Raw genomic sequence first — 22,389 nt, forward strand, 5'->3', positions numbered from 1 at the left:
AATTCATAGTGGTCCTGACATGTTGGCACAAAGATACCTATAGGTTGGTTTTTGTTGTCACTCATACCACCAGACCCAGAGGCATATTCTACAGCTCCATCTAAGTGGCTAAAGTCCATGTTTCGCAGGAGGTGTCTATGTCCAGGTAGAATGGCATGTTAACAAGTTTGTTGTAGCATGAACACACTCATCAATATGATCCAGTAACGGTAAGCTTTTTGTTTTTAGATCTTGGGTAGATGTTGGGTAGATTAGATAACTTCTAGTTGAGTCTCGCATTATATAGAACTTATCCTCTCCCGCTTTGTTTTATTTTAGTCTGGGAACCCTCTTGAAGATTGACACGACTGGGATTTTTTGTCAGATTAAAGCAGGATGTTTACATTTATACTGCACTAAGGTAATTCATGTTTGGCATATTACCAGTTGGCAGTACCGGTTGTCTGGATGCTGAGTTCTGAGTCGGCACCTAGCTTGTCGTGCACAGTGATTTATATTAGTTTTTGTTATTATCTTTCTGTTACAGTTATTGAATTCGTAAGCAAATGGAAGCTGAATTTTAAGAGCTCACATTTCTTATATATATGTAAGTAACTTGGATGGATTATACCTTGGTGGTGGTTAGTCTTGCTCTAGCAGGACATTGATAGAGCTGTACCCACTCTCCTTTACAGAACTCTAGAATTCAACTGATACGCAAGCACGGATGTAAATTGTGCTCTAGATTTTATTAAGGATTTAGTGAGTATGATACAAAATTATAACTTCCCCCCTGCCTCAACCCCCCCCCCCGACACCCCCCCTTTTTTTACTTTAATTTTTTTCTTCTTGGGGTCACATGATTTTTTTCTTTTCTTTACTTTTCTTTATTTGCACAAAACCCCAATTTTTGTTGGAGACGGTGTGGCTTTCTTTTGCACAAATTTTTATATCATTTCTTTAAGCCCTTTAAAAATTAAATGTTATTATAAATATTTAAATGGTAATTTTGTACCTTATAGATTATCTGGTGAGATGCTCAGCTATCTAATTGTCCTGATGATGACCATGTACTTGTGACAAAGGTCGAAACGCCGTCGACGCATCTGTGGCCACAATTCATAGAGGACACATTGTTTTGTGTGTTGAAGCTCCAGTGTTGTCTTGGAACTCCGACTTTTATGTAAATCTCTGTTTGTGTACGACATTTTTGTCTGGTTTTATATGTTTATTGAATTGTCTATTTGTACCAGCTTGTATGTCTGAGCATTATTTTATTTAAGAATATTTTATGCTGATGATTAAAGTTGTTTTTCTGTATAAGGGCCTTATTTTCAATTTTCTATTTTATACAACTTGTTTGGTTTTTCACTATTTTTAGGAACACGGTATCATTTGTATGGTTATGTGTTGATCATATATCTATATATATTTTTTTTTTTTATTGACTGTAAACAAGGCATAATCACATACAAAGCGTTGCGCCTGCTACCCAGGGGCCGGCTACCATGTCGCAATTGTCATTCCAACAGCCTCGGCTATCCCACATCCCGGAGGCCGGGCATCGCCGTATATATTTTTTATATGTTGATTATTTTGTATACACTGTGAACCATTGTTAGGATACATTATTGATTGCCCCTGGTTCAGGTGGTTAGGGCTGCCCTTGTGGTAGTTAATTATGACTTCACTAAATCAGCAGTTCTCACTTCAGTGGTCTATCCTTTGAACGAGGCTAAGGTTACTTGAACAGTCAGGCTAAATGGGCAATGTACAACAAGATGGCAGTCCTTTAAAGTACGTGTAAATGCGCAATAATGCTAAGGTTCTAGTAGTGCATTAAGCAGGTATAAAAATGAATTCCAAAATGGTATTATATGCAGTCGGATCTACATAAAATTGTGCTCTCAGCATTAACTTAGATCTTTCTTGCGAATGTGCATCAATTTCTTTGAAGATCAGACTGCTTTCAATAGGCAGACTATCCCAAAGCAGAATTAGGATATTGCTTTCATCCGATACTCATTATCAAGAGGATGTATATATTACAAGTCTGAGTGCTGCGGTCACAACTGCTGTGCATCTGATGGCAGAGCCGAGGTGTTGGTGGGCTAGAAGTCAAACCTTCTGTCAAAGTATGTCAGCAGAGAACAAAGGATTCAGCCCTCTGTGTGTTTTCGGAACCTCTCACACAAACTGAGGGTGACAGATAGTTTCTAAGTCTGCACACTTGATGACAGCCAACGGCACTTCCAGCCCAACCACTGACTGGAAGACCCCACAGCCTCCTTGTTGACGTGGTTCTTGTTTCTTGGCACAATATTTACCTAATGATGCATTTTATTGTCACAAAAATTAACATGTCAGCAGGCCATGTTATTCAATGTACAGATTTCTCTGTGGGATCTCTGAACTTCGAGACAACAGACGTAGTTTCATAGGGGGGTCAAGATCCACCCACTTTTAAGCAGTACTATTGGATTCCTGCTAACTCGGCAGAGTAGCAGATGTAGGAGACTTTCCATTTGCCCAAAAAAGATAAATATGCATAAGTAAGTAAGTAAGTATGTTTATTGTTAAGTTAATTAAAACTATAACAATTTTTGCATAAAATAACATTACAATATAAATACTATCATAATTTTAAAACAAGATTACATATTTTGGACTATACACACATAGTCCTAATGATCAGTGGAGTATATATATATATCCAAAATTGTTCATAATTTTCGATTTTAAAATCAAGAGTGTAGGGCAGAGGAGAAGCAAGCTTCGTTCTTGATACAGGGTAATAAAATAATCAACAGTAATTTATTTGGTTTACAAAGCGCTCTTTTCCCTCTATTCAACTCCACTGTACACTTCGATCATGGTCACAATGTGCAAGTCTTTGCTGCTGCAGATGGCTAGAGCTTTGGAATACACACTTATGTTACTTAATTTGAGTGGCTTTTTCGACTTGCAAAGTGAATAATTAATTTGACCAACTTCATTTTTAGCTTTACTATAGCCTTATAGACCGCCGTAGCGGGCTATACCAGCTATTAGTGGCCAGCTGCAGGGTTAAAGGCCCGAGCCGAAGGCGAGGGAATTTAACAAGGCAGTGGGACTTTAAAAGCCGGTATAGCCCTGCTAGGAAGGGCTATAAGGCTATTAGTACATTCTGCCACTAGAGGGCAAACTGTTCTAACAAATAAAACAAAGGCTTAAGGGGGCGCGAGGGGATTGAAATCCCCTCAGGCTCCCTGAAGCCTTTGTTCACAGCCAGAGCTGTGAACAAAGAACCATTCGAATGTTGGAGCTCCGGGCTTATACCAGCCATTATAAGCCCAGAGCACTCCATTGTTTTCAATGGAGCTACCAACATTGCTATGTTCCAATTTGTATTATAAAAGTCATGGCAGAAATAATTTATTGTGAAAGTTGGATGAGTTAAAAGATCATATGTTCCAATATCAGAAATGTAAGTGTGCTTACTACAATCAACTGTACAATATATAATGTACATATAATAAGTACAATAAATACTCCTATTTGGCTATGATTTTCGAAGTCTGATCATGTAGTCTGAGAAACTTTATCAGCTTGCAGTTCATTTGAAGTTCTGACAGATCTAACCCTTGTATTATGAAAACTCAACATGTCCTTATTTCTCAGTCGAAAAGGACTTTCCTTCATAAAGTGACTAATGTTGTGTGAAGTTTAGGGCGTATACCACAAAGTCAGCACGATGTAGGCCCTTCCATCAATTGTTTTTTTAGATGAACTGAAAATGTGAGATTTAGAGAAGGTGCTGGTGTAGGGGTCTTGTATTTAATAATCGCCGTCCAGGTGTGTGATTTTCGGCTAAATGTGTTTTTAGCAAGTAGCAAGAAATGACATTTTGCAGCTTTGTTAAATATACATATTTTAGATGATTATGCATTTGAGATGATTACGATTTATGATGATAGAGATCAGCACTAATGATACTTATGCATAATTTCACATGCATATGGGGGTGGGTGCAGACTTTCAAAAGGTCCTACCTTGGCTGCTGTGCACTTGTGCATTGCTGGAATATGGGAAAATGATGTGTAGATTTTAGAGCCCAGTGACCTCTTTCAGCAGAAATGCATAGAAAGCTGGTCGCGGGGCAAATTACAGATACAGCCAATGGTGAGAAATAGGCTGGAAGCTTCAAATATAGATCTAGGCATTGTGCGTACCAACCAGTAGAAGAAGGGTCACCTAGCAACCTTAGGCCATTGTGGTTTAAATCCTGCCATGTTTGAATCCAGGATAGAGGGTTTTGAACCAGATGGGCATGAGTGAGACTAACAGCTGCATGTGTGGAAAACAGCAGTAGCAAGACAGCAGCAATCCTTAGTGAATGGAGCTGCTGGAACCTGTGACCGTGAGGTTGCCTGTACCTTTTACTGCTGGGGCATGACTTGAGAGAGAGACAGGATCCAGTGCAGGTGCAAAGCTACAAATATGACTGAAGCAAACATGCATGTTGAGTACTTGAGGAGAAACTCTGCAACAAGTGGCAGGGACCTGAGAATATGGCCACATGCAACAGATGACATTGATTACTCTTCCCTTGCTCTACAAAAAGGGGTAATGCAAGTGATCTGATTTATTTGCATATGTATTTATTTCTTTTGTAAAGAAAGATACAACCAACAAAGTAGCCTTGGAGGAGATATTTTACCAGCAAGGGTCTGCAAGTGAATGTGACCACAGCTTTGACTGAACTGTCCATTTAATTGTTGTATAAAGACTAAGGGGCAGATTTACAAGCCCCTTGCGCCACTTTTGCGTCACTTTTCCCATGTTAAAAGTGACGTAAAAGTGGTGCAAGGGGCTTGTAAATCTGCCCCTAAGTCCCTCATTATGAGTGACAAAGAAAATGGGCCGGATTTGTACAATCCCAAATTTACTGACACCTGGGTTCCCGAAGTCTTGGCTAAAATCTCCGGGCAAATGTAACTGCTTCAACCGACCTCATTGGATTTAAGAGGCCGCTCATAAAAAGGGCCTTCTACAAATATCATGAATTTGCTGCCTCACTGGCATAGATGAGCTAAAGTTATATAGTGGGGAACTAGGCAGAGCCGGACTGGCCGTAGCCAGCACCGGGCATTTTCCCAGTGGGATGGAAGGGTGGGGGGCAGTTTTGTTACTGGGGGCCAGGGGGGAGTTGGGGGGGGGAGGGATTCGAGAATATTCTGTAATTGTTGATTCAACGATAACTCCATCCAAATCGTCAATTGCACACATCTTGTAATTGAGGTCTTCCAGCCTTATTTAGAGATTGGTGGACAGGATATTCCATCACAAATGTGGCAGATTTTCCATCCACTGTTTTACACGTGCATTGTAGCCTATCACACTTGTAATACGGCAGACAGGCTATCCGTCATGTTTTGATGGAGTATCCCATTAACCAAGCTCTAAATAAGGCCCTATGTTTTGTTTTGTTTTTTAATTGAAGAACCCCCACCACCACCACCTTAGAGAGGGCTTATAACTCTTTGGAATGGTTCTGGTATCTTTGTATATTTCAGAGTTGATGAAGTGAATTTATCCTTTCAGATTGCCCACTTTCAAATGCATATAACCCTGTGTCATTAGGCAGCTCACATTAGTATCACTCATAAAACATGAAGTCCATTTACAACGCATGAATAATCTTCTAAATGCATCGCTAGTGAACAACACTGTCTCTTCTGCTGTGCCTCCTGGAGTAAATTGCTACTTCTTAATCGTCTCTGGATTCGCAGCTAAGTGCAAAACGGCATGCCTGCTATCTAAATACACAGAGGTCCCAGAAAGACATGTTTGTGTTAGCAGACATACTGAAATACAACTCTGTGGAGGAAATTAAAAATTCAGCATTTGCAAAATGTTGTGCCAAGAAATAAGACCTACTGCATAAATGTGGATGTCCTGCCTTTTTAGTCGGGTGGGTGGGTCAGCGAGGTCTGGTGCCTTGCAAAGGAGGGTTGGGCATCCACCCAAGCCATTTTGGGGCAGCAGCAGACTACCAAAGGCAGGCACAACAACAAGGTGATGGTCACTGCTTACATTCTGCAGTCAGTGCGATGGTGTTCTCGAGTTAGTGACCTGCCCCAAAGCAGCATCTGGCACATGGAAAGGGAAGAAGGCGGAAAGATGGCAACGAACCGGAAATGCCTATGCATGGGAGTAGGAGCCCCAGCGGAAGGGAACATCATCTTTGTAGGTTCCTTTTATTTTATGATAGTCAAAATTGTACTTTTCCCTCCACCACAAAAAAACTGTTTCGCAAATAGAAGTCTCGGCATGCAGTACCTTGAAATAGCATCAAGCGCCTTGGCACATGGAGAAGACCCTCGTAGCACTCATAAACACATGAATGGATGTTTCTGTGTGTTGTGTGTGTCCAGTGGAAGATGCAGCCAAGTCGAAATTGATTAGTTTATCCCCTCCACATAGAAACACACACGACTTGTTTTCCATTGTACACTATTTGGCTTTCTGTTTTGAACTATTTTGATTTGATAATTGTGGATGTATCTGTCTTTATGCTGGGAGATTGTATTGTTTGTATGTGCCTGTGTTTGACATTGAAACACATCCATAACATCAGTTACACACAGATCAACTTTACACTGGTAGACAGGGAGCGAAAAGTAGTTGGGAAAATGTGTTTCTTCCACCCTCCTAGTGTACTCAGTGAGTTTAGGGCAGGGGCGTGACACAGGGCCCTGCAGTCCCGGCAGTGCAGGGGGGCCCTCAACCCTTCACAGGGCCCCCACTCATCTCATTTAGACCAAGGTCAATATATAATTGTGAGATATGGGCGATTCAGGGGCCCCTCATCACATTCTCCAGGGGCATCCAACATTTTGCGTTGCGTCGCTGGTTTCGGGAATGAGCCTGAAGATGTGGATATCGCTGGCTGCTGCCTTGGAGGAGGTCAAAAGATCTCACAACCCTTCTCCCACCGGCTTTCTCCCCATGCCTGCCATTAACTGCAAAAGGCAGTGGGTATGCAGTTCCTCAAGGGGGAGGAAGGAACAGGGAGGGGAACAAGTCTCTTATTGATTGCTCTTACACACCTAGCAATGTGTCATGATTCATCATTGGGCTGTGCTCCTCGTCGGGCCGGCGCTGCAATGCCCAACAGGCTCCCGTGAAGGGGTTCTTTATCGTAGGTCTGGTGCTGCCACAAGGAATTGAATTTATGCAGGTGGTGCACCAACCTAATTAAAATATGTGGGCTCTGTCTGAATAATAATGATCCACAGGGACTAATGTGTAAGTTTGGTCGACATGTTTCTTGCCTTCTGCCCCTAACGGATCGCTCGGCAATTCTTCAGGACCGTGGTGGTGAGAAAAGGTGCTCAGAAATATCTCTACTACAATGCCAGTGAAAGTAAAATTAGTACGTCACCAGTAAGGATCTATGCGGTCCCAGGGGGGTAAAGGGACCTGCGAGTGCGAGACCCCCAGTTGTGGGGTCGTGGCTATACGGGGTTGCCGAATGAGCAGTTTGTTGCTCACCATAAGGGGGGCGTGAAACTAGCAGTGCTCCTACCCTTGTTCTGGCTCCCATAACTGCAGCAAGATTTGATGCTTTTCCTCTTTTGGTTATTTTGATTAGATTTACATGTGGTTGCATGACAGAGCAACGCAGGGAAATACTCTGCATGCCTTTACCACGCATTTTTTACCACGCATATTTTTAGATCGCATAAGTTTTTACAGCGTATGCCTTTACCACGCATTGTTTATATATATATTTATATATATGAACAATGTAGTTGTGGGGGGAGACCCCCCCTACACCCCGAAACTTCCCTTAAATGCATGGTAAAGGCATACGTTGTAAAAGCATATGCGTTTGGAAAATAGACTTGGTGAAAAAATGAGTGGTAAAGGTACAGGTGAAAACTTTGTTGTTAATGCTGTTTTCCTTTACATTTGAACTGGAATGATATATTTAAACCAGCCCTTCAATTTCTTTCCTTCATTTTATTTCAATTACATTTTACAGTCGTTCCCATGTCATTGTCCACTGTGACATTTTTTTCTCATCTGTGTTTTGATTTTTCCATCGCTTCACTTAAAAGACTGACCTTCATTCTAGCTCCACATTATGTCCTCACTTACTCATACGTAGGGTTATTATTTAAATCGATTGACAGACCTTTCACAAATGTAATTTAACTTATTGACAAAGCTTTCACACATTTAATTTAACTCATGCTCATATTTTTGTTCACTTTGTCTAATTATTTTGTAAATGATTCAGCCTACTTTGCTCATGTATACCTGTTATTTCACCTGATTTGCCCTTTTGAAATCTCTCAAAAAATCGGCGTAAAAACGCTGCTCAACAGTTTGCACAAGGACTCGAGCATTTGTTCTTTGTTTGTGTAAAGATAACAAATGCCCAGAACGATAACTAAATGTGTCTCATAGCAACCCGCCTTGTGATATCCTGTATCACTCAAAGCGCTTAACTCCACAAACACCGGCTGCATGTACCTTAAGCGTGTCATCCGAGCATCCTGTGATGAGACAGAATGCCACGTTTCTGTCAACAATATATCTAACCTCGCGTCACGGGGTGCTGGAAATGCCATATGGAATGTAGGTTAGCAGGAAGGCATCCGTCTTCTGACCTCGACTGAGTCAGGGTGGTCAAATGGCATTCTTCAACGGACGGGAACCCCCTAAATCTTCTTGAAAAGAACCCCTAACAAGCCAGTATGATTTATTTAGTATTGCTTCTGGAATGAGGACTCCCCCACCACCCCGGTCTTGAAGAAATCGTGCACGGCTCTGTGATTATTTTCACGGCACTGAGGTCGTTTAATTGGTATACAAAGATGTTTGCTCAGCTCTCAAAATATGATCAAGCTATTCTGACGTGTTTAAGAGCGAAGCGAAGAAATTCTATTTCCTAATGTTCAGTGAAGGGAAATGGGGTGGCTTGCCTGCTGCTACTGCATGTCGGGACGAACGCTTTGTTGTGAACGTGTCCAGCTGTAGTTTTGTTTTTTCTTCACTGCCGCTGACTGCGCTTTTATATTACATTCTGCAGTTGAAAATAAGATTGACTGCAAATAAAGCACGTTTACATCATGAACTTTGCCCTGTATGACAGTGTCCTTCTGTTGAGCCCCGTGCTTAGCAGGACCACCGGCACTTCAAAGGTTAAGATTTATAGTGCGTGTTAGTTGTAAAATGGGTTGGACGACATTGGCAGCTGCTACAGGGGACTAGCGGGAAGTCGGAGAAAAAAACAAGCATTTGCAATGCAATAGGTCTCGCATTATTAAAGTTTGAGCTATTGGCATTGCTAATAATAATGCAACACCAATAGCTCAAACATTCAGTAATGCAAGACCTATTGCATTGCAAATGCTTGTTCTTCTTTCTGTCACTGCCACTTAAACCGTGGCAGCCAAGGACTGATAAAAATAATGACCCCACACTGAGGGAAAAAACTCTTTGGGTGTCGGGGTCATTATCTATATGATGTTCAAAAACAAACTCCCACTTTGGAGTTGTTATTGAGAAAGGTGTCCAGTAGTGCTGCCTTTGCTTTTCAACACATGCCGCCAGGTATGCCAACTCAGACTGAAGGAACTAAACAGTGCCTTTAAAGTTAGCACTAGGAAGTTATGACAGCAGGATTTGGAGTGGACCCATCAATTTGGCTAGGTTCCCTGGACAGTGCTCCTCCACATAACACGGAAAGCCTGCAATAGTTGTTGTCCAAGACAGCTCCTGGAAACGAAATACAGCTTGTTATCCTATGCAAGCACTGGGAGTGTCATCAAGCAGCAGTTCCACTAAACAGCCACTTCTGTGCCGCTCTCCAGAGAACGACATTTTGTTAGCTGTCCACCTCCACAGCAGGTTATGTCAAACTGTCTTCCTTGACTTGTACAAACAACGTTATGATCATTTTTTGGTTTGTTGCATATTTATATAGCGCGAACTCGACCCGAAGGTATTGGAGCGCTTTACATAGCACCGTATTTATGTCACACATTCAGGCACGGGGAGATTAAGTGATTTGCCCAGAATCACAGGATGTGGACGCGACCTCGAGGCTCGAACCCTGGTTTCCAGCACCCGAGGCAGCAGCGCAGCTGACGGACCACATCCTCTGGCCACTCTGGCAGTAGTGGCGTAATTCTAACTGCTTGACTACGAGTTTAAAAAAAACACTGAAGGCAGAGTAAACAAATACTAGCCAAATGATAACTTACAGCAAGTTTAACATTAACCACCAAATGCCCCTTCTGATTCTTCATTCGCAGAAATCAATGCGTTCAGCAAGATGTGGCCGTCTCCAGGCGGGCAACTACAGCCAAATTTCAGGGGGGGGATGAAAGAGATTTCGGGGGGGGCTAAGTCTTCCAGCAACAAAAGCCTCAATAACGAGTAAATGGTCTTTTAAAGACCCGTGCAGCTGCAATTAGAGGGACGACAGCCCGCGAGGCCGTCTCAGCCGGGCTGTCACACACGACGGGGGGGGGGGAGCTGAAGCCCGGTGATCCCAATGGGTGTTGCGTTGCGCGCTCGGCCGTCTCTCAGTGGGTAGTAGTACAGCCTGCATGAACCTGCAGAGAGCAGATTATTCCGAAGCAACGGCCAAATTAAACATTACTATCTTACGTCACAGGTCAGCGGGTCACAGAGGTGGACTGGTCAGTTACATGTCAGAACAAGGATATCATGCTTCAACTAAACCATTCTCTCCCACGTTCACACGCTGTACGTCACGGCCTCACAGATTCTCAGCAAGCCCTTAATGCTAAAAATAAAACTAGGTTATGCGTTTCTGAAGAGCAAGCCGCTGCCTTCCTCCGACAGGCCTCTTCTGCTGAAGAATGCTTCCAGAAAAATAAGTTAGTCAGCGGCAGGGACGAGGAGCACTGAACTTTAGTGTAACTCGGGAGATAGTTGCAACCAAGATGAGCAGTGACCCGCTCCACCTCCCCCCCCCCATCCCCGCTTAATTGCCTGACACTGGAAGACGTGTGGGGAGAAATGAAGGATGATGTATCCAAAAAAGCCATCACTTTCATTCAAGTAATTCACCGGCAAATCTTTATCTGCTAGTACATCCATGAAAGGTTCGCGGCTACGATGGAATATTTATCAAATACGATACCCTGGTTCACTCGAAAAGAAAAAAGACAGCGCATTCCACAGCTCTGTTGTTCCTCTGCAGAACAGCGCCGTGGAACCTGCAGGCGGAGCGACAGCAGCCAAGAAGACCTTTGTTTTCGTTGCGGTGATCAGCAGAGTGTTGACACAGCTGGCGGGAGGCTGCATTTGCCTGGACCCTGGTGCCGCCATTGTATTAAACAAATACCCATAAAAAGAAAGGCATGGGTCAGCGTTTCGCGCAGTAAATATTAAAACATTATTATTCCTGCCCAGGCGTGCGTGCCCGATGCCTAAATAAGACAAGTAGTCCCTAAATTAAACGATAACAGCCAGCAGTGGAACTACATTGTAGTTGGTCGGTGCTGCTTCCTGCAAAACGGCAGGAAAACGGAAGTGACGTTTCAGACCACCAGCCAATCAATGAGCTACATAAAAGGAGCAATGCCAGATTTAACCAATGGCAAGCCAAAATACAAATATAAACGCAATGGATGGAGTTTCACCCAACTTACTAATTACTTAATGCCTTGGAGAGGCAGCGCATGCGCTGCCCTTTGCGAGACCTAAAAAGGATGTCATCAGTTCTTTAACACACAAGGGTTTTCACGGAAGAAAAATATATATACAAGCGTGTTCCCCAATGGAAATCTGGGGTGCGACTCAAGTGATAAGCTGTATGTAAATATCATGAATTCATTTGGAAACAGTTGGACATGTCAGTAATCTTTTCTTCAAAATCAGAGCCATTTCCTCTATTCTGCTCGCAAGTGGCTCAAAATATTTTTTTAAATGGTAAAAAAAAAAGGTTGGAAGTGGTTTGGACCTAAGCATAGAAACGGAAGTGCTTCTTTGCCGAATCCTAGCAGCAATCTGAGGCGGCCCTGTTTTACCTTTTCCCGGTGCACAGGGACCTGTGAAGTGTGAAGGATGTGGCCTAAGGGCAAGAGCTGCAGACTTTGGAGCTGGGAAACAAGGGGGCATATGTACAAGCCCTTATCACCACCACAACGTCACAGCTGCCTATTTTGGAGCTGGGAAACAAGGGGGCATATGTACCAGTCTCTATTGCCACCACAGCGTCACCTATAGTGACTTTGTGGTGGCGATAGGGGCTGCGCCTTATGTACAAGGCAGCGTTAAGCCACTTAACGTGGCTTAATGCTGCCTTGTACATAAGGCTCCCTTTCACGCTATGGTTAGTGTGAAAGGGGCGTGCAGTGGGTGTTGTGGTGGGCGTTCCACCGCAACACCCATTGTATTTGATGCTGCCCCCTATGTACAAGGACGGACTACATTAGAGGCAGCGCCAAAATTAAGATCTGGAAAATCCTGGTCTTAAGTTGGCAAAACGAGGAGAAATTGATTATTTCTCCTCATTTTTGCTTTATCCAGAGCAAAATGCCATGGTTTGTTTATGTGTAGGAAGGTGTCCCTTCCTGTACATAAACAAACCTTTAAAAAAATGCCATTTTGTCACTTTCATGTGTGCTGCATAAACAATCCTCCCCTGCACGCAGAAACCCTAGCACTCTGGTGCAAGGGTGCCTGCGTTGGCGCTAAGTTGCTAAATTTAGCGCCATTGCAGTGGAAAACACAAAGCTGCACCATATTCTTGTAAATATGTTTCAGCCTTGCGTTTTTGAAGTGGCTGAGTGTATAGTTAAGCCAAGGAGGCTAACAACACGCTCTGCTACTTCCTTGTACATGTCACCCAAGGTTTGAGTCGCCGTGTCGGCTAGACATCCAGTGATTCTGGGCAAATTGCTTAATCTCCCCTTGCCTGCCAAAATGAATGTGTCCTTGTGTAAGTAACTGGTTCTCATGTAAAGTGCTCCAATGCCTTCGGGTCGAGTTCGCGCCATATAAATCTGCAAAAAAGAAGAAAAAAAGTGGCATAGATAAAATGTCCTAGTTTTACCAAGTAATGATACCCTTTACATCCTGTCGCAGGTTCTGAGTTGATTTCCTTTGAACATGTTACAAAGATAAGCCACACATGGAGCAGTCCGGTTCATCCATCCATGGGCCTCCTATCTAGTAACACAAGCCACTGCACAAATATCCCACCGGTCTCCCTCCCCATTAACATTCACAGAATATAGCCCTCTTTTAAGGCTTTAGCATGTGCTCATCTTGAAACAGTCAAAGGTTGTAGGGTCAAAGATACCAGGAGCAGTACCCATGCGAGTTTCTGCTCCTCATTTCGTGATTTCTGGTCAATCTACCTGGTTTGACATTCAAAAGAGACAAGCAATGCGTCCTGACAGTTTGATTTACCTAAACTGTTCCTCCTCTCATCAAAATAGACTACTTTGTCCTTTGCTAGGTAATGCCATGCCCGTTGGCTGGTAGGAGATAATGGTAATTTGAGAGTACAGGCAATTTTCTTGCTCCCTTCTTGCAAAGCTTCCTTAAATTCTCTCCTTGGTGAAACTTCCTCAGAGGTGAGCATGTTGTGTGTATATTAGGAGTTGAGGGAGCTGTAACTAGGGATGAGTGTGTGTGTGTGTATGTAAAACTGTGAGTTAACATGAACTTCCCAAGCCCATTTCCACTTTTTCCCCATGCCGGCCCTTACGTAGCTCTTATCACACCCTCCCTGCATAGACCACTGATGCCCATGAAGCATCTCCACACATCAGGAATAACTGCACAGTGTGCCTATTTTTGATAAAGCAGTGTGGCAGCATAACTTAAAGTGGACAATGAACAAAAAACTACCAACTAGTGAGCAGATCTCAGCCAACCAGGCATGGTCTCTACTTTAGTATGGGGATTGGCATGTGGCATCTTCTGTTAAGATAGCATTTGCTCATTCATTCCTTTTCACACTCTCTCATACTGTTATGAGCTCTTAGCTCATGTTCATGGTTAAAGGCCGAACTGTCTTCAATTCCTCCATTGGTCTGAGGTCCTGGAAGACTGCAAACATAAACCCAGGGTCAAGTCAGCATAGAAATATCAAGTTCGATGCCCGGGGTGTCCAGCAAAGGTATTTCCACAGATTCCTACTGCGGTAGGTACCTTTGAGCCTTCTTTCCCACTAACACAAGCTGCTGTTACCTATCTTGACAGTGAGCCTCATCATGAGAAATGATCAGAGAATATAATACAGGGGGTGTTCTCTCCCCTTGCTTATGTATTAAACACATGGTACTTGTGGTCCTCAAGCAGACGTGGTCTGATCAACCTCGCCGCCTTCAAAGAGGGGAGAATCAGAGCAACGTGTTAAAATCTGAAGCGTGTCACTTAGGAGTACAGTTGTTTTTGTTTTGGAACCCATTTGATTCATGATTTGATCATCTAATGGTCAGTAGGAGAAACCAAACTCATGTCTTCTCACTGGGTCCCTCCATATGCCCTAAACATCCCTCCTTGTTCACTATATGGTGTAGACAAGCTCCTTTGACTACACTAACATTAATCACCTAACTGGTCTACCCATTGATTTGGATCCCCTCACACAAAATTAAAACAAGCATTTGCAATGCAATAGGTCTTGCATTTCCGTGAGTTTGAGCTATTGACATTGCAAATAACTATGCCTTTTATTTTTATTTTTAAAAACATAAATAAAAGGCATTGTCATTTTAGCTTATACTCGTTTAACTGCGAGACCTATTGCATTGCAAATGCTTGTTCTATTTCTTTACTATTGATGAAATCATGGCACCCGCGTGGGTGCCGAGATTGTAACTAAAGTAAAGAAATAGAAAATAAATGGCAGGGCGGCCGCATTTAGCATGCGGCTTGCTGCGCCGCTTAAAAAACAAGCATTTGAAATGCAAGAAGAGGAGCGTTGTAAACTTATTTTCGGCGATGTGCGCGGCCGCCATAAAAACACAGCAGGGCACTGGGAGGCCGTGGGCCATATGGTCGTTTCACAGTGTGACTGTCCTAAATGCACGCTCCGTGGCAGTCTCAGGGGAAGGGGGGCGGGGGGAGGAGCAAGGAGAGGAGCGGTGATAAGCAAGAGGTGTCGTGCAGCTTGGGGATTGCGGGGGGGTGTTGGAGGAGCAAAGAGAGGAGCTGTGATAACGAGCGCAATGTGTTGTGTAGCCTGGGGGTGGGTGTGGGAGGGGGAGGGGTGGAGGAGCAAGGAGAAGAGCAGCGATAACTAGCGTGAGGTGTCCCAGGCACAAATTCCCATTAGGGCACAATTAATATGTGGTTAAAAGCAGACATAAGATGCCTCATAAAAATATATAGTCCAAGTGGTTTCACGTCATGTCTCACTTTCGTGCTGTCAAGGCTATTCAACCAACAAGACTTTGCATGTGCACATATTTAAGCCATTACCGGATGTGAATAGTGAAACAAAAAGTACTAGAAAACGGACATGCGCTCGCTTAAAGGCATGACAAGCTAAAAGGCATTAAGTAATGAAAGATTACTCTCAATGTATGGGTTTTATGTTACACAGTTTACATATAGCACGTCTGCCATTTACACGCCTTTTAGGCGACAACAGATCTCGAATTTCCTACTGTGAGCACGGCGCAGCACGGAGGATCTGCCTGGGAACAGGCCGTTATTTGGAGCCCGAATGATGACATCCCTCCATGATGCATCTATTCAGCAGTGAAGTAACAAGCAGGAAGGGGGTGGCAAATAGTGTGCACTTTCGCGGCCGCTTTGATGTCCTCAGTGGCCTCAGACCTGCTGATAACCAGCCATGCCCTACACGGTGACGACGAGCGGGACTGAAAGTGATTGCTATTGAAAAAAAACAATGAACGTGGGAAATGAGGCGCATACGTCACAACGTTAGAAGACATGAAATCACATCACGGGTTAAGCAGCTGATTCTAGTACAGAGTCTACCATGAATAGGATTATGCATTTTAATGTCGTGTACCTGAAGATGCACCAGAGCTGCTGATAACCAGCCATGCCCTACACGGTGACGACGAGCGGGACTGAAAGTGATTGCTATTGAAAAAAGAAGTGAAACAAAACAAGCCCGGCGGAGCGTGGCGTGCGCGCGCTTGGGGGCGGGTGAGCGCATTCCAGGCGGGGGAGCAGACCCTTTGAAGTGCTCCCAAAAAGCGGAGTGCATGTCGGCACCATGCGCGTGATTGCGCGCGTGCTTGCAATGCAATCCGCTTTTTGGGAGCACTTTGAAAAGCCCTATTACAATAGTCTCGCTTTGCGATCGCTTACGTGATAGCAAGGCGAGACCTAAAAAAGGTCATCAACTGAAAGTTCACAGTATGCCAAGGAGCCAACATATTTCTGTGCCACATAGCGCCATATGTTTCATTACAAAAACCATATTACTCTGATTTCCTCTTCACTTGTAATGCAGATTTAGCTTGTAATACCTGAAAAAGAGTGGAGAAAACACATCTCATTCATGTTACTACATGCATCAGGAAGCACCAGTATCCTAGACATTCTGAATCTCTCCAAATAATGCTAACGTCACTAGCCATATACTTTAATCCGATGCTCCTAATATTATTAGTTTACTCTGTATGGGACAAATGTATCTAAAGAAAGATATTTTAGGAGGGAGTGACTTAGCTCCAGCAAAGTTGGCAACAGCCTAGAGGAGCTCCAGTGAGCCTGACACTCTAGACCCACCATCTGTCAACATATCTGGGCCAATCAGCACTGTAGTGCCCCGATCTGAGCCCTGGGGGGTCAGCTGACTCATCAGCGTCGGACTGTAGAGGAATTGCCATGGAACTTGTTCAGTCCGGAGCAGTGATCGATTGGCCATCAGTGCGGCGGCGGAGGAGCTCCGAGCAGGGGCCGGAGCAGCAGGACCGAAGCAGACCCAGGAGCAGTGGATACATTGAGGTGCTTTACTCCCCCCCAGCAGATTGCATATTAACACTTGGTGGGACACGCAGGGGAGAGCGCGGCTGCCCGGAAGGTAGGTCTGCACGTTGAAGCCTGAAAACTACAGGAGTGTGGCAGACGCCTGAGTGGTGGGACTGGTGGGGGCCCGGGGAATACAGGAAGTGACGGGGTGATTTCCCTCCTCCCCACAATATCTGTGCATCGGTGGACCACATGGGAGAAAGTGGAACCATCTGACTAGAGGGCCCACACATTGGGGCCTATACCAAGTATTGTGATATCCAGTGGTCCCGGTCGTAGGATGGCAAACAAATGGGATGAAGATGAGGGAGCAGGCGGACCCCTGGATGCTGCTAAAAAATATTGAACTGTGAGTCTGTACTAAAGGAAAGGCACAACCTGCATCGAGCGCGAACCCACTTAGTCCCTGGAGGGGAAGTGAGGCCCTTGGGTGAACCTCATGCCAAGGCCCATAGCTTGCTCACTGATCACTAGCGCAGGCTGGAGAAGGGGCGACACTGTCAGGTGGCAACCCTGATGGCCCCAGGGGGCTTTGATGGCGGGGTTAGTGTCTGCGGGGACCGCTGTACTGAAGTGAGCATGGGGCTAGAGGGTCTGAGTGGCGATTAATCTGGGGGTGCTTCTGTTGGGCAATCCCTGCTCCATTCCTTGTCCAGGTTTGTGGAAGACTCCTCATGCCTACGGGGCCTCTGGAGCGAGCTCCCTGAAGAGTGTCCTGGTTGGTCTTCATCAGAGTGTGGGACCATGGCAGAGTAGGAGAGGAGTTGCATCCCTTATGACGATCAACTGGGGGGGGGGCAGGTGGTGTCTGCTGCGGGGATGGGTTACCCAGCGAGTTGGGTGTGAGGGCACACCCCAGACCCAACGATCAACTATCATAACTTATCACTGCTTGCTGGGAGTTATGGTGAAAAACTAGGGGCCATTCACCACCACAAACGAACAAGATGGACAAGTACGCGCTTCCCAGACAATCTGCAGAGGGAGCCAGGCTAGCCCAGGTTCAAGGTTGAGCCGGCGGAGCCATACTGGCAGCTATCCAACACCTGAATATTCCGTTTGAACCTAAAATAGACGCAGTCACAATAGATGTTCTTCTGCGAGCGGACTGTCAGAAAATGTCTGAAAAAGTGACGACCACTGAATCAATCATCCACAGCTTAGTATCTACATCCAAGTCACTGGAGGAAGAGGTCCGTAACCTCACGAAACAGCAGGAGATTTTGGCATCTAAAATCAAGGACCAAGAGAGCAGGTCCCGACGGAACGATATCAGGGTGGTTGGGGTTCCAGACTGACCCAGTTCCAACCTCTTCGTAGAAGACCTGATCACCAACTTCTTCCATCCTAAGCACCTCTCCAAATTCTTTTCAGTCTACGGGTGCATAGGTCTCCGATCCGGTTGCCGAAGCCGGTGCCGCCCGAGCACTATTATTGCCTGGATCTTTAACCACTGTGACAGGAACGCTATACTACAGGCGGCTCACATACTTGGGGACCTGAAATATGAAAAGGCAACTTCCCAGACTTCACACTACAAGTACAGTGCCAGCATCACATTTGCCAGGAGGTAAAGAGGGCATTCCGTGTGAAAGACTTGAAGTACATGATGCTCTTCCCAGCCAAGCCACGGATTACAGTGGAGGGGAAATCCTGTCTCTTCACATCACCAGCGGAAGCATGGGACTTGCTGAAGGGCTGAGGTACTTCACAGAGGCGAGACCTAGGGGGCAGGAGAGGGCACCCCCAGGTCAACAGGGTGATGATTCCCCAGCACTCAGCGACAGCCTGCAGACCGATGAGACAGAAGAAGTGTCATAATAGGCTCTGCTGGATGTGGGATGAGTACCTAGTTGTATAACTTTGAGGTGCAGACATGGGGACCGGAGTCTAGTCAGACTGGGCGGACCTTCTTTTGGGGAACACCACTTTGACTTTGATCCTTCACTAACATACTTGCCTTCATAGAAGGAGTGGGCCACATCATATGTTCCAGTCTGGGGTGGGTGGTCTCGGGGGAGAGTACTGTTAAATGTTCGTCATTGAGTACGGGGAGCATGGAAATGCAAGGGACGTTAGAATTATTTATTGCATGGGCGCTGTTTGGAAATCTTACACCTACTTGCAAAAGGGTCTATGAGTGTCTTGGGCGCAGGTGAAGGCAATGGTGGAGCAACCTGCCCTTAAAATGTTCACTTTTCAGCTTGGGGTGACAGGCGCTCTGCAAATTAGGGTGGTGGCCATTTCTCAACCCACAGTGCAGGGTAGCAGGGAGGGGGGAGTTTATGAGAATGTTTTGCTTGTGTATGATATTATAGTTGCACAGTATAACATGAATATTTGTAGTTACAGAGCGGGCTGGCAGGGTGAGGTGATGCGACCACGGGGAGGGGGGCAGACACAGGGCATAACCCACAGTCTCAAATGCCCACACTAAATTAAAAATTCTGTCCTGGAATATGAATGGCCCGAGCTCTGGTTCTGCAGTATATTCGTTGACATGTCCCGGACCTAGTCCTCTTGCAGGAGACCCATTTGAAAGGCCATCATTGCAAGGCACTGGTCAGATAGGGGCATACCCTGGTGGTGCAGTGCGGTGCATGCATGTTTCATCTCTAGAGCAAGAGCATGGGCATCCTCCTAAGGTCCTCTACACCATTCATGCCCGGCCAGGCGTGGCATGACCTGATGGGTAGATTTGTGCTGCAGACAGGTGTTTGGGAGGGACACATGATCAACCTGGGACCCAAGCTACAGGGGCACACTCTCTGTGCTTGGTGCCTCTCTCTTGGAGATGCCGATAGACACCTTGATCCTGGGCGGCGACATAAATGACGTGATGGCTCCGAGGCAAAACAGGTGGGCTGAGAGGGGAGAGATGCTGACGGGAGCCAGCTCCAATCCTTTGTGAACGCTATGGGACTGGTGGCCCTCTGGCAGGGGAATGCACTACCTGAGTGAGAAACAGTACACTAATCTCTCAGCCAGAGACAGTAGCCTTTCCTGACTTGATTACTTTCTTACCCGCCATGGTGATGTGAGCTGCTATGGCAAGATAACGCATCTGGCTCACGGCATCTCCCACCCTTCCCCGGTTGCGATCTGCCTGTTGGGACCATTCAGGGAGACCGGACTGCCCCCCAATATAGCAGCTTGGCAACTTAAGGATAGGAAATTCCAAGACCAGATAATCAAGTGCATGGACCAATACTTCTAGGTAAACAAAGGGTCAATTGACTTGGCGTGCACTTTGTGGGAGGCTTTTGAACAGTGTTGCGTGGGCACACCAAGGCCCTTATAGGGATTAAAGGTAAATACAGGATTGCTAGGAGCATTGAACTGGAGAGGGAGATTCAGTCCCTAGAGGGGGGGAATGGGGGAGAAACCTCAGACGTTGAACTGATCCATCGCCTCCGACTAAAGCAAAGAGAACCGAGGGACCTTGATGAAAATGCGGCATGGGCACACACCTTGGCCGCACAGAGACGGCTATATGATGAGGTTGATAAAGCCAGCAAACTCATAGCCTGGCTGGACAAAAGAGACAGAGATAGGACCTAGGTAACCAAAATTCATGACCATAAGGGCAGGGAACATGTCACGGGGGTGGCAAAGTAGAAACTCTTGCATCGTATTATGAAACGGTATACTTCTACAGAAGCCTCAGCTCGGGTGATGATTGTGTGGAGCTCCTGTAGGACCTAATGCTTCATGTCTCTCCCTGGAAGACGGGATGCACTGAAACAGGATCCGAAGTTGGAGGAAATTGAGGGGGCCATTTGAGACTGCAATCAGGTAAGGCAGAGCGGTCCAATGGACTCCCAGTAGAATTTTTCAAATTTGCTGCACCCCACATGCTTAACATGTTTCATATGACAAAGGTGGCCGGTGCCCTTCTGGTGGATTAGAGGATGGCCACAATTGTCGTTCTTCCCAAGAAGGGCAAGTCCCCCATGGCCTATAGTTCCAACAGGCCTATATCGCTGCTTAATACAGAAGCCAAGGTGTTGGTCAAAGCTCTGGCCAACAGATTTGTGAGGGTCATACCTTATGTGATACACCCAGATCAATCTGGGTTCATGCCGCATAGGGGCACCCAACTAAATCTGAGGCGCTTATACGGGGTGATGCACATGACGGAGGCACCAGATTCGGAGGAGGCCATAGTGCTCTCTTTGGATGCGAGAATGGCCTTCGATAGTATTGAGTGATCCTATTTATTTGCAGTTCTACCCAGATTGGGCTTTGGCCCTAAACTTTGCTCTTGGGTTTGACTCATTTAACAGGACCCTGTGGTGAGGGTCTGCAAAAACGGCGCAGTGTCTCGAACCTTTGCTCTTCACAGAGGCATGCAGCAGGTGTGCCCACCTTCGCCCATTATCTTTGCCTGGCATTGGAGCCCCTGGCGGCCTGGATCCAACAAGATCCTCTCCTGTGGGAGATTCGGTGGGTGACGTGTTGGAGGAGAGGATCTCCCTGTATGCCATTGACATTTTACTGTATGCCTTGAGGCCCCACTTTTCAGTGCATCGGATTCTGCACATTTTTTGTCTCTTTGAGTGTTACTTAGGCTATCAGATAAACTGGAAAAAATCCCTCATCTTCCCACTGACGGGTGGAAGCTCAGTTCTTTCATTGGCATGCCTGGCTCCGGTGGTGACACATGGTTTTCGATATCTGGTTATCTGTGTGGCCAGGGACGTAGAGGAATTCCTTAAGCAGAATCTGTTTGCTCAGCTTAGGGAGGACATGGTTCTCTGGAGGGCTCTGCCAATTGTTCTGATGGGCAGGGACATGTTTTTTTAGATGATGACCCTCTTCCACATGTTGTACGCCCTTCAGAACACTCAATATTGAGTGCTTAGCATTTTTTGACTAAAGTTAGTAGCGTACTGTGCACTTTCCTCTGGAATGGTGATATCTCACAGAGGTCTCTTGAGAGGCTGAACGGGGAGTGTTTGAGGGCAGATTGGCAGTTCCTGACCTCCAGGCCTACTACTGGGCCACCCAACTGATGGTCGCAAATGAATGGGTATTTGGAGGTAGGGAAAAACAGGCGTACAGAGTCAGTTGTGAGACCATGGAGGACCTGGGATAGCCCTCCTTCCTATATGACAGGAAACCAGTGAGCACAATGCCGACACACACAGGAACGATCGTTTAGACTTGGCATGGAGCTAATAGGCATCTGGCTTGAGAGGGTAAACTGACCACCACGACTCCACTGTGGGACAGCAAGCACCTTGGAGAGGAGTAAAAGCTGATGGGCCTTATTAGATGGGGTCTGATAGGACTAGACAGACTGAGGGATATTTGGAAGGGGGCCCTCCTGTATCTTCAGACAGAATATGACATGGGGACTGGGGAGCAATTCAAACATTTACAATTGAGACATGCACTGCAGTTACATCTACC

This window comes from Triturus cristatus, chromosome 11 (assembly GCF_964204655.1).
Source record: "Triturus cristatus chromosome 11, aTriCri1.1, whole genome shotgun sequence".
NCBI lineage: Eukaryota > Metazoa > Chordata > Amphibia > Caudata > Salamandridae > Triturus > Triturus cristatus.